Source organism: Melopsittacus undulatus, chromosome 13 (genome assembly GCF_012275295.1).
Source record: "Melopsittacus undulatus isolate bMelUnd1 chromosome 13, bMelUnd1.mat.Z, whole genome shotgun sequence".
In the NCBI taxonomy this organism is placed as follows: domain Eukaryota; kingdom Metazoa; phylum Chordata; class Aves; order Psittaciformes; family Psittaculidae; genus Melopsittacus; species Melopsittacus undulatus.
Window position 1 is genome coordinate 7501499 of NC_047539.1, and position 12331 is coordinate 7513829.

Consider the following 12331-nt stretch of genomic DNA (forward strand, 5'->3'; position numbering starts at 1 on the left):
TTTCTTGGAGGAAACCATGAGGATGCCTGAGGCAAAAGAAGCAATGCTGGCAATGGGCACATTATGGAGCAGTGTGCTTTGTGTTTCACACTTACCAGCACAATTTAAGGATCTGCAGGTGATTATCTTTAATCTCTATGTCAGTATTTTGTAAAAGATTGCTGTGTCTAAATTGGATTCTGACTCTGTTAGTGAAGAAATATAGCAGAACAATGACTTAGGTAGGGGCTTATATGGGGAATTCTGCAAAGCTTCTGGGTTTAAGGTGGGTTGTTTATTTTATTTTTTCAGATTTCATGAAAAGAAAAAATCTCTTAACAGTTCAATGTCTATTCCCTGAATGTGCTGCATTAAATGAAATGGATATAATAACTCCTTGCTTTTAAATTAGATGCTGGGAATTAGGTGAAATTCAAGCTAAGCAATATACTAGATTGCTCATTATTGCCTTGCAAGATGATGCAAGAAGGAAGGAATGTGGATAGCATTTGATTTTTGTCAAAGTTGGGTGAGGATCATTTTGGATAAATCAGTTCACTGTAAATTATGCCAAGGTCAGCAGCATTTCAGGTCACTTGAAATGCATGTTGCTTTGCGGCACCTGCAGATCCTGTAATCCACATGCTGACACTACAGTTAGATCCTGGGAGCACTTGCTGCTCTCGGAATTCTGCAAGTGTTGCCATAGAACAGCTTGTGACTGGATCCACAGTCTGATATTGATTTTTCAGAAGAGGTATTTCAGATGTTTCCCCTCTTCCCCCATGCACTCTTCCATCTTCCTTAAGAGAGTGTTTAAATTGCCCATTCATTAATCCTAAAGCACAAGTGCCTTTAGTAGTTATAAATGGGCAAAAGCAGAAGCATTCCTACCTGTTGTGGATGATCAAATGGAGTAGTAAATAAAGGTGAGTAACAAGTGTGTGTGCTATGTGAGGCTGCTTGATGTCGCTAGGCTGCTTGATTTCTTGGGGGAACAGTGGGATTGAGAGTGAAAATAGCTTTGGGCAGGTAAAGTAGAAGGAAGCCTTTGGGATATGTTTGAAGTGTTTTTTGATGACTTGTAATGGTTGTATCTGGGTCTCATGTATCTTTAATCCTCTGGAAAGTTCTGCCTTCTAGTCTGGAATACCTAACGTTCAGCTTTTCATGTGAGAAAAGCTAGCTCAGACTTGGATTGCGCTTACTTAAACTGAATTTGTGTTTATTTAAATGAACAGTCATTTGTTAATGTAATTGGAAATGTTTTTTACGATGGCATATTAAAGAAAATCCACAAAGAACAGTAATTTAAGTGTTGGGAAATGAGAGAAAAATGAGAAGTTGGGTTAGACTGCAACACAGCACAGATGAGTGAGTCTCATGATGGAGGGAGGTGTTGGGGGAATAAGACTGTATTCTAGGCTAAAATAAAGTATTAGGTTAAACTGTTCCTGGAGGCTCCTGTATGTAAGTAGACCCATCTGTTCTGTACTTGAGGGTTAGCTTTTGAAGTCCTGCTTGTCTGAGTTGTTTGCAAGCAAATACTGAACAGTAGCTTTACTACCAGGTTTTGTGTACCAATGGGATCTAGCTCCCAGGTTCTTTTATGTGGAAGCTTTGGTTACTTGAGTGCCTTGGGGCTTTGGTTTCTTAAGAAGAAAAGTTGCAGTGGAGCAGGCGAGTCCTCTTCTTCCACACAATGTGAGAAGCTTCCCCCTCTGCATTTCTGAAGGATTGAAATGGCACATGGGGAATGCTACGATCAACTTGTGTGATCAGGGTCATGGTTGGAACAAGTGTGCAGCTGGGCTGTGATATTCAGTCAGTTCACATCTGTGTCCTGCTTGGTCTAACGAAGGTGGTGGCCACCCCTACAACCTCTGCACTCCTATTCTCATGCAGGGCTTGTTGAAGGCATGCTGGGGCACTGTCAGTTACCTGCTCATAGCCAGAGGATGTTACAGGACTGTTCTGACTCTTCTAAACAGAATTTCAACTGACACAAAGAATAAGTAATTTTCCCCCACTTTTGTGGGTTACACCTTTGCTGTGTTGGGTTTCTGTTAGTCCAATTTCCCTGCTTCTTTCTGAACTCTGTAGATTTCCTCAGATTAGAACTGGCTTCTTTGTTGAATTCATTGAAAAATGAAAGTCCTTGAGCAGAGAATAAGATGATCCAGAGGTAATTCAGACTTTAAAATCCTTCTGGAATGCGAGAAGTTACGTAAAAAGTAGGGTCTCTACTGGGAACAGGTCCTAGTGTTTACTGAAACCCCATTTGTTTCTAGTCAAAAGAATTCAATAAAAGAAGCTTGTCTCAGTTACTGCAATTTCCTCTGTAACCTTTAGAAACGAAGAGTAAGCACTTGATTAAAGATTAAGTTATAAATATTACAAGTGTAATTTATCTGGAAATGTTTGGATTTTGTTTGTGAAATTCAAGTCTGTAGGATGCCCGGTGCTTCCTGAATAGCTGGTGGCCACGTGGGATCTCTGTGGTAGATTATTTAATGGTGGTGATCAGTGACTGTTCTCGATTGCTTTACCAGGGATTTACAGTCTTACAATCGCTTTCTGTAAAGGAAATATGGTCTCAGTTTCCAGCTGTAGCTCAGGTTTACACCAGTTTGAGTCTGTTCTAAACTACCTGTGAAGTTGGGAAATTCTTGAAGGAATAAGTAATGTTTTAAGGTAACGCAGTTTTAGTGTTGGTTCCATGAGTGATTGGACTCCTTAGTGCTGGTGTAAACTGCAGTTTGTGTTCAAACACAGGAAGATGCTTTGCAGTTCTCCAGGTTCTCATGTGGATGGGTTCAGCTGCTCCACAGACAGTTCAGTGCTGTCAGAATGGGCAAATCCCAGTATTGCACTTTGGAACTACATCACTTGGTAGATGCTGTAAGTTTTCCTTTATTATGACTCAAGCTAACCATTACCTCCAATTCTGTAAAAGTAGACCCCTGCGTGAGGTAGTAGATGCTTAAATGAAAGTGGCTTATGACAGGCAGCACAAATATGTATGTAAAGGATAGAGGCTTCTGTGGTTAATGCATTTATTTATTGATAACAGTGTTTGACCGTAATAAGCAGTTACAGGGAAGAAGTGAATGTGAGTGGTGATGGATGGGATGGGCAGTGAATGGGGTGTTAGCTAAAGGTGGTACCAACTATAGCAATTATCTGCTATCTAAATACAGAGAGGTTGCAAACACCAATGCTGTTGTAGCCGTAAGCCAGTTCTTTTAAAAGAATAGCATAGGTAACGTGTTTTCTTTATTTCTTTCCCCCTCACTGTGTCCTGACTGTCCTTTCATCACTTCCACCCTTTTTTTCCTGTTTTCCTGTATTGTTTGTGGTACTTTGTATGAAGTGCAGCTTATCACCAGTGAAAACAATAGTGTTTAGGTACAAGGGCTAAATGGTAGAAAACAACTCCTGCTCCTCTTAGAAATCACTAGAGCTTCATCCATCTACTCTGCAGAAACATTTGGCATTCCTTAGTGTGCCAAATGAATGGGCTGCACACCGGCCTGCGATGCAAAATGAGCAGATACTGAGTGAAGCCTGTCAGTCATAGAACTGAGTGTCTTATAGGGAAATCCCTGCTGTGCTATGGCCAGGAATGCCCTAACTTGGCCAAAGTTAAATTGTAAAAATACTGATGCCTTTAGTATCTTTTGTATCTTATAGAGTACACTGGGAGCCTTGATCAGTGGAATCAGTGGCATTCTTCTGTGGTTTAGAGTACCTTCATTTTGCTACAAATTAGACAAATTCGCCTGCTGGGAGTTCCAGTAATCATGGGAAAAGGCCAGTTGTGCCCAGTGAACCTGATGTGTGGGGTGTGGGTGCACACACCAGCACTGTGCATGTACACACACATACATATCCATACATATACACACACGCACACGGCACAAGCTCAGCACTGGGCAGCCTGCCTGCAGGCAGCCTCACAGAAGAGGGAACTGTTCAGTGTACAAGAACACCCAAACAACCTGGGCTTCATTTAATATTTAAAGCCCTGTCTTCTTTTGTTGTGTGCGAGTGATGGGTCAATGACAGCAGAGCTGTGTCAGCCTCGATATTGGATAACTTCATGGCTATGGTTGACTTTGAAACGTGGCCACGTCCAGTGTTTAACAGTGCTTAGTAAGAATCTGAGCTTTAATCATGAATCCGTGTGTCCTGGTAGTATCATTCTTTAATTTCCTGTTGTGGAATTTCTATAAAGGCTTGGAAACATATGCATGTGAGTGGAATTTTTATGCTCTCGATGATGTTGGCTATAACACCAGAACGGTTATAGCAGAATCGTTCTGTAGAATATGGACTTTGATAAATTATCTTCTGTGACTTCTTTAATTTTCTTAGAAGAAGGTCTGATGGTATTTGTGTGTAATCTGAAAACAATCAATTTGGAGCTTTCTAGTCAAGAACTTCTGCAGGACATCTTGTGGAAAAGTGAAATTCACTGGGAAATGTAGGAATCCCAGGGCTCCAGAGAAGGATTTTCTGTCCCCCATTCTTTTCCATATGCAAATTCATTTTAATAGGTGCAAAAAAAATTGCTTACTGGAGAAACTGGCGTTTTAGCTTCCTTGTCATGTGGGAATGGTGGTATTCCAGTTTTTATTCCTGGTTTCAGGGCAATTCTTCATTATTCTGGCACCACCAGGCGGTGCTCTTTGAGTTTTCTTCCTTTCCTAAGCTAAATGTATTGTCAGGACAGAGCCTTTGCTTCATGGGAGATGGTGGTGAACTGATGGCCAAGCAGTTATTATGGCTTTCATCTACATAATTAGCTCTTTTCTGAAAAGCCACTGACTTTCCATCTCTCTTGCATAGGGGTTTAATTTCAAGATAATGCATTGTTGTATTTAATACAAATTCTTGTAACTGCTGAAGACTATTTGTCTGTGAATAGCAAAACTTAGTCCATAAAGATAGCAGCAGTTTTCAGAAGTGAGCATTCTGCTTCGTGTGAGGGAACTGCTGAGATCTCTCCTGGCCCTGCTGAGCTCTGTGAAGGACACTTGAAAGCCAAGCAAGTTGTAGGTGAGGAAGGAGGGGGTCTGCTGTGTGCTCTGTGTCACTGGACTTTGTTTCACTGAGAACCATTTTCTATTGACTGGTTTGGGTCCCAATGAATTGGGTAAGGATTATCACAGCCAATACAGGGAAAGTCACAGTCCATTTTGCATCCCTTTCACCTGTGTGTGGCACTTCCGTCTGGAGCCGGAGCTCACAGTGTGCTGACTTCTGAATACAAGTGTCTCTGTCTTTTATCAGAGTACCTTTTTGGCTTCCTTCTGCCTTCACTTTTAAAGGCCCTTGACAACTGATACGAAACCATTTGAAAGCCTTAAAGAAGAGCTTTTTTCCCCCAGAGAGTACACAGTAAGCAGAACAAAAGCGTTGTTAAAGAGGCTGTTCTCGTACAGCAATGTAACTTGTGCGGATGTTCCTGTAAATTCTGGTTGGCTCATTTACTTCACATCTCTTATTTGGAGAGAGAATATCTTGCAGGTAAGCTTTACAGGAGAAGGAAGAGAATACACCAGCTATTCCCAGACTGCTTGTAATCCATCTTTCGTAATTGTATCAACTCCGAGGCTGGCGGGTTTAGGTAAAATGAAGAAGAGAATTTCCTGAATCTCTTGGTGCTTTCTGACCCTCCTGTGTTCTCTTCAAGTGCTTTTGAAACCCTCTAGACCAGACCTCCTTGATGTTGATTTGTGGCTTATGGGTATGTGGATGAAGCAGAATTACTCTTCTTGTTAATGTTCTGACAGACTGAAGGGACATGGATCAAATAGGTCACAGAAAGACAGGATATTCATAAAATTAATATGCATAACGTAACACCAGCAAGGTTATAAATGCAGACTGACACTGGCATGCCTTAACTTCAGCACTTTCTGCATCCGGTTTGAGCTGTGGCTGAGGGCTCAGGAAGATGCATTGCAAACCAGCTCTGAACTCTTCATGTATATTAAAAATAGACAGTGGAAAAAAAGACAAAAGAAATTGAAATGCTGTTTTGGGGGGTTTGTTTTTTAACGAGAATGAGGAGTCTTCCTTTGAGTTGCATTTTCCGAGTCATCATTCCTATTTCACTTGCAAGGATGAATCCAGAGCAAGCAAGAAAAGACATAGGCTAAGAGTGACGTCTTGGCAAATGAAGATCTGCCAGTAGTTTTGTGAAGGGCACGTGTCCTCTAAGTCATCCTTCTGGAAACTGATCCTGTTAACGTGATGTATGGGTAGAGCACAATGGGGCTGGATGGTTCCTGTTTCCTTGTGGTTCCGCAAATGTGAGTGAAAAAGACCAAAGCAAACCCAAACACAGGCGAGGATTGTATCAGTGCAAAACACCAGAATACTGAGAGGCAAAAATACTTGTTCTAAAATCTGTTTTACCATAGGTCACCTTGGTTAGTTCAAGTAAAGAGTTGTACCTACAGCCTGGCTAAAAGCAGGTTTTAATTGTGAGGTGGAAAGCACCTTTTATTTGTTTATAAGGTATTAGAGAGAGCTCAAGGTATCAAAGTGCTTTTCTGAGCATATTTGCTCATTGGTTGTGTATGAAAGGTCAGGATTAGGGTCTTCCTTCCTCTGAGCTTGTGACGGCAGGGCACTGACATACTTACCTGAGCCCATAATCTGACTTGCAGCTTTCCTTGTGCCCCTGCGGAAGGAGAAAAGCATTTCTGTTCTGCAGGTTTGCATTGTTTATTGTTTGCTGAAGCAGTTGAAGACAAGTAGGTGAATGTTGACAGAATCGGGACCAGCATTGACCTACTTGTGCCTTTTCCTCTGATCTCTGTCGTGGGGATGTCACCTTATGGGGTTTGTGCCCCTGTTTATCCATCTAAGGCATGGAGAACAGGCACGTGTTTGCTAATTTGCGTATTGCATCCATAGTCTCATCACTCCCCCAGTTCTTCCCAAGAAGATTTTGTCACCCTTCATATGACCCAGTAAAGGGAATCCTTCTGCAATCATTTCATACTGAACTATTGTTTAAACTTGGGGTTTAAAGTGTTTCAGAGCCACTAATTTGGTCCCCTTTGAAATCCTGTGTTTTCTTCCAAGAGTCTGTACATTACTTCAGAATGTCCCAAAACTGGAATCACACCCATGTGCTGATTTATATTATCACAGGGGTTTTGTCTGATTCAGAACAGAGAAACATAGATGAGAATTTTCAGGTCAATTTGTGGATATCATTAAAATTAAATGTAGCTTTGACATGGAGAGGTAGAGAAGAGCCCCCAGGTCTGGCTTCTGTGTGTCTCTGGATGCAGTTGTGAAACCAAAACAGCTGCTGCGTAGGATGGAGATTAGAGTGTGTTACCCTGCACAGCAGCCAGCATTGCTGCAGGAACAGATCCGTCATACCTGAGATATGTTTATATTTCCATCTCTGTGGGGTTGGTGTTGCTGATGATATCACTGCTCAGTGGTTGGTTATTGGTCATTATGATGAGTTTATTGCTTAATTCCACTTCAATCTGAAAATACTGTCCTGGGAAAGGAAACAAAAATGAAGTCAGGAATGGAGACCAGCAAGAATCAGCCATCACTCTTTTCACATTGATAGTTTATGTTGTTCCTGTATTATTTTGCAGTTAGTAAGCACTCAGATAGACTTGCAATGGAAAAATGGCTTGTGTTCATTCACTGGCTTGAACAAGTCACCTGAAAAGGGATGCTCTGCTTCAGATAGGTGTAATACTGCATAGCAAAGCTGTTCTGCTTGCAAACACCCTGATTATTTGCTTGAGTGCTGGTCATATACTTTATCACAGGTGGAAAGGAGTCATGTTAAATCTTGGGAGGTGTCACAAAGGTAGAACCTTTACTCGTAAAGGAACTTTAGCAAGAACAATTCTGAGTGCCAAATGCCCAATTCCAAGCAGTTATTAAATATATACATATATATATATATAGACAAGGACTTGGTTTTACCTGAAAATTCAGATTTTGCCGATCTTACAGTACTTCAGTCATTTGGTTGGGAAGTCAAACAGCTTCATAGAATTATCCACAGGCTGAGAAGTGGCAGTGGTTACACATCCTGCCTGTCGCAGCCCTTGTAGAACATCTTGCATTGCTCTCAGCAGGCTGTTAATGCAAAGGTGCTATTTACCTGTCTGGTTTAGTCTGTCACTCTAATATCTTAATATTTCTGAAATTGCCTTTTGAATCTAATGAAAGGAGTGGGTATGGCTCCGATGTAATTGAAACTGCCAAGGAAATAGGTGGAATTTTTACAGCATTGTGAAGCTTGATGGTATGTGACAGAGGATCATTCACTTCACTGGTTCATAGTAATGGGAGAATGATGTCTCTTTAAACTCCCTGTTAATAAATATGAGCCTGATTATCTCTTTCCCCCTTCTTTGTAAGTTGTGGATCTTTCTTAAACCTTCATTAACATGGACTAAAATTAGAAGTGCTTCTTTCACATTCCAGAAATATCCTGCGGCCCTAAAGCATCTTCTAGACTTTTTTGGCGCATACAGGTTACGAGTTTATTTCACACTTGTGTTTTGACATGTCCCTGCTGTTCCTACCGTAATTCAAAGAAGGGATGACTGTGCAGGCTTGATAACATAGAAATATTTACACAGGAAATAAACCAGCAGCAGTTTACAATGATTTGCATGAGTGAAACATAGAGAGGAAACCTCAGAAAGACTGGTGTCTGGTTGCCTTGTATGCAGTGACATGGGCTGAACACTGACCTAGCAGATACAACCATTTCCTATGGTGGTAGCAGAGAGCACTGGAATGGAATTGCTTGAAGTACTATGTTTGAGATGTTGGTTGCAGACTTTGGTTTGAATACTCTGGATTTTTCATCTGGTGGCCAACAGCCAAACACCATGGTGGTGAAAAACTGAGTGACTGAAACACGATAGATTCACCTGGAGGATGAAGTGTTGAGACATTAACTGAGATGAGGTGTGGTGCTGCTTCACAGGGGTTATTGTGCAGCTGCATTGGAGTCCGGAGGCAAAAAGGAGTTTGATCACTATTCCTTGTTCTATTTTGTCCCTGTCACCCTACGGGAAAAGGGTGGTCAGGAGGAAGAGGGGGACAGGGGAGAGCTGGCAGTGATGCTGAAGGGCTTGGGGATGGTTATTGCTGGAAACTGGGTATCTGTCTAGAGGATGTGACCCAAGGCTTTATTAACCTACTTTGCTGTGGAGGTGCAGAAATATTCTAGGAACTGTGCCAAAGCCTGGAGGCTTGTTGGACATGGAGAAGAAGGTTTCTCATTTGGGTTTTCCTTGGTCGGCTGGTGCGGATGGGAGTAGAGGTCAGTGAATGGGGCCAGGAATATAGTGGTTCGTGTAATTGTGGCATATGCTTTCAAAATGAAGAAGGAAAGTACAAAAATACAATAGAGATTTGTGTGTTTGTTGCATGTTATTTATCTATGAACATCACAGACCTTAGAGAGCTGGGCCATTGACTGAAAAAAAGAAATCTTTTATGGAATTAAGAAGTCTATGGGGATAAATGTGCTGTGTAGTGTTGTAACTGGCTAGCTGTGGTTCATATAGGCTGTTGAGAAGTAAATAAAAAGGTCTCAAGCATAACCAGAAAATTTTGTGTAAATGGGGAAACAGATTTGATTTGGAAAGCAGTTTCAGTCTTAAGCTTCCATGAAGGGAAGACAAATGAAACATTTTTAAAGATATTAACCATAACAGTATCCCTTTAATTTTCTATCCTTTCTTTTAAGTAAGGCACTCTGAATCAATTTTTGTTCAAGGAGACAGATTTCTTGCAGTAATCAGTTTTGCTTTTAGCTCTGATTTTTGAAGAATACGTGATAATGGTGCACATGCTTGAGGGTGTGATTAGAACGCAACATTAAAAGGCTTTTTAGGACATCTCTGGTTGAAAAAGGAGCTCTGGAGAGGTCTGCATTTGGCAGCTGAGCACAGGGAATGAAGCATACCTTTGAAGTGTGGTATGAGGAACAAGTCGCTTAACCCTTTCACATCAAATGCCTTTTAGTGGAAGATAAATCTTGGTGTCGTCTTCAGCTGAAAGTTATCCCTTGCGTCTGTGAGCTTGCATTCAGTCTTTCCCCAAACGAATCCTGTGCCTCTAAAAGACCTAGAATATGTATTGGGGAGATGTTTGGAGTATTTGCTATTTGGAGTAACTACAGTACAGGGGTTTTGGTTTAGTGTCTTTGAGTATTTCTTTGACTATTTTAAGTATTCTGTAGAGTATGTTGAGAAAACTTAATGCTGAGAATTCACATTGGTTGTGAGGTACTTCAATTGTTTTCCTTGATAATCTTAAGGAACTTATTTTCTGTTCGTTGTCTAGAACACTCATGGGTATGGACGAATGCAGATTCCTGGATGTGGAACCTACTTGCCTTGCCTCAATTTTGAGAGACTGTTTAGCTGGTAGAACAGATTATGGCAGGTTCCAGATGTGTAAAACCTGAAGAAGCTTTTACTTTTTGCCTGTGAACACCTTCACCCAACTTTATCCACCCGTATCAGTCTGCAGATAACTCCTGTCTGTTCAGTATCAGCGGATCTGTTGTGTGAGTGGGTGCTGAAGCTGGGATGGGTGAGTCAGGGGAGAAGGGCTTGTCAATAGGCTTCCAGTTCCAAGGGGAGCACTGCTCTTTAGTCCTCCCGCAGCTGACGGGACACTTTGCACTTCAGGCAGGTGGGAAGCACAAAACAACATCTGGATGGAAGACTCTCAGTGCCTCCGTCCCCAGTGCTGCTGAAGGAGATTAGTAGTGCTTCCTCCCAGAGAGCTGAGGAAGAGGAGGGATGCTGGTATATATGAAGACATTCAGGACTTGTTTATTCACTCCAAAGGCAATTGGAAATAGGTTTTTGAAAAGCGTTTGCTCTGCTGTAATGGTTTTCTCCTTATAACTTGTCTGTGTGTGGCTTTTCCTTTAAAACTTCAAGCTAACATGATTACGAGTATCTCCTTTAAACAAGATTGTATCAGCTTCTGCATCTCTTCAACAATGGTGTACAGCCAGAGGGTAGAACAGGGTATAATACCATGCTAATTGGGTGTGTATGCTAAACCTCTCCTGTTGTGAAGAATCCAACAGAAGCAAAAACCTCCCTCCCTTCTGATGGCACCAAGCAATTCCCAGCTGAGGGGAGCTGAGGCTGGAGTCCCTCAGCTAACAGGACAGGGTCTGGTGTGTTTGTGCCTCGCACTGATCACAGCTCAGGCTTGGCAGACGGGGGCAAGGCTCATGTAGGAAATTTGTGTCCTCAAACCAGCAAGCTCCAGTTACCTACAAGGGAGGCTTTGTTTGCAGCTGGTTCCCTGCAGTGAACTGGGGGGTGAGGTGTTCCTAGAGAAAGAGTTTGGGTGTTATCCAGGAGCCCTTTAAAAGGGATCACTCCCACCTCTGCCTCTCCTTAGTGACTAGGCAGAGCCACTGTGACTCAGATCATGTTAGACATAGCTGAAGCTGTCATTGCTCCTGACAGAGCAGTCTGTCTGTCTGCCCCTTTCCTGAGCTGCTGCTTCTCCTGCACGGTGCCACTGCTGTGGTCTGCAGGGCCACATGGGAGCCTCACACCAGGTTCAGCATGCCACACTTTGAGCCTTGGCTGGAAAAGTGACTTTTAGGCTGCTAAAGTTAGACAAAATGCTTCAGCATGTGAATAACTTCCATTGAGAACTGTCACAGAGCTTGAAGATGTGTTTTCTGTGCATTGGTGAACACCAGCACTGGTGCTCAGGAACCGTTTGGAAGAGGAATGCTTATTTCAGGCCATGTTTGGAGATGAAACATTTCCCAGATGAGCAGTTTGGTAACTGCACACCCTCTCCCTGCCCTTTCCCTTCACTCTTGGGAATCTTCTGCGTTTGTGAGTTTTTCTAAAGGATTTTATTTCATCCCATGCTCAAATGTGGTTTGGGATGTTCCATGGTGTGCTTGACTGCAGTACCTGGTATTGGAAAAGTATCATGTGCCCTTCAATAGGAGCTGTATTATTTTGTTTAAAAGTGGCTGTCATGGTATGAGCATGTTTTGAGGGTGTTTGAACAAAAACACTCTCAAAACATGCTCAAACCATGACAGTGGCCTATCAAATAAGCTTGGGTGAGCAGCTGAAATGCTTGTGGGAGCAGCTTTGCTCTGTGTTCTAGAGTAAGGCTTTCTGGAAGAGCTCTGTGGGATTAAGAGTCGAGCAACTGGGGAACAAAGTTCATGACTAATAAGAAAAACTGGGAAAGTAATCCTGTGAGCCTCCCCCTGATATATCCTGATGTAAATGTATAGGTACTCTATAAGCACAAGGGAGGGTTCACCTCCCCTTAG

General features: G+C 42.2%; 1 protein-coding gene across 1 annotated transcript in view; it reads left to right on the forward strand.

The window, feature by feature from the left end:
* The window catches only part of NLK (nemo like kinase), a 42857-nt gene that overhangs the window by 6860 nt on the left and 23666 nt on the right, over positions 1-12331 (forward strand). The gene's annotated exons all lie outside the window — the stretch shown is intronic.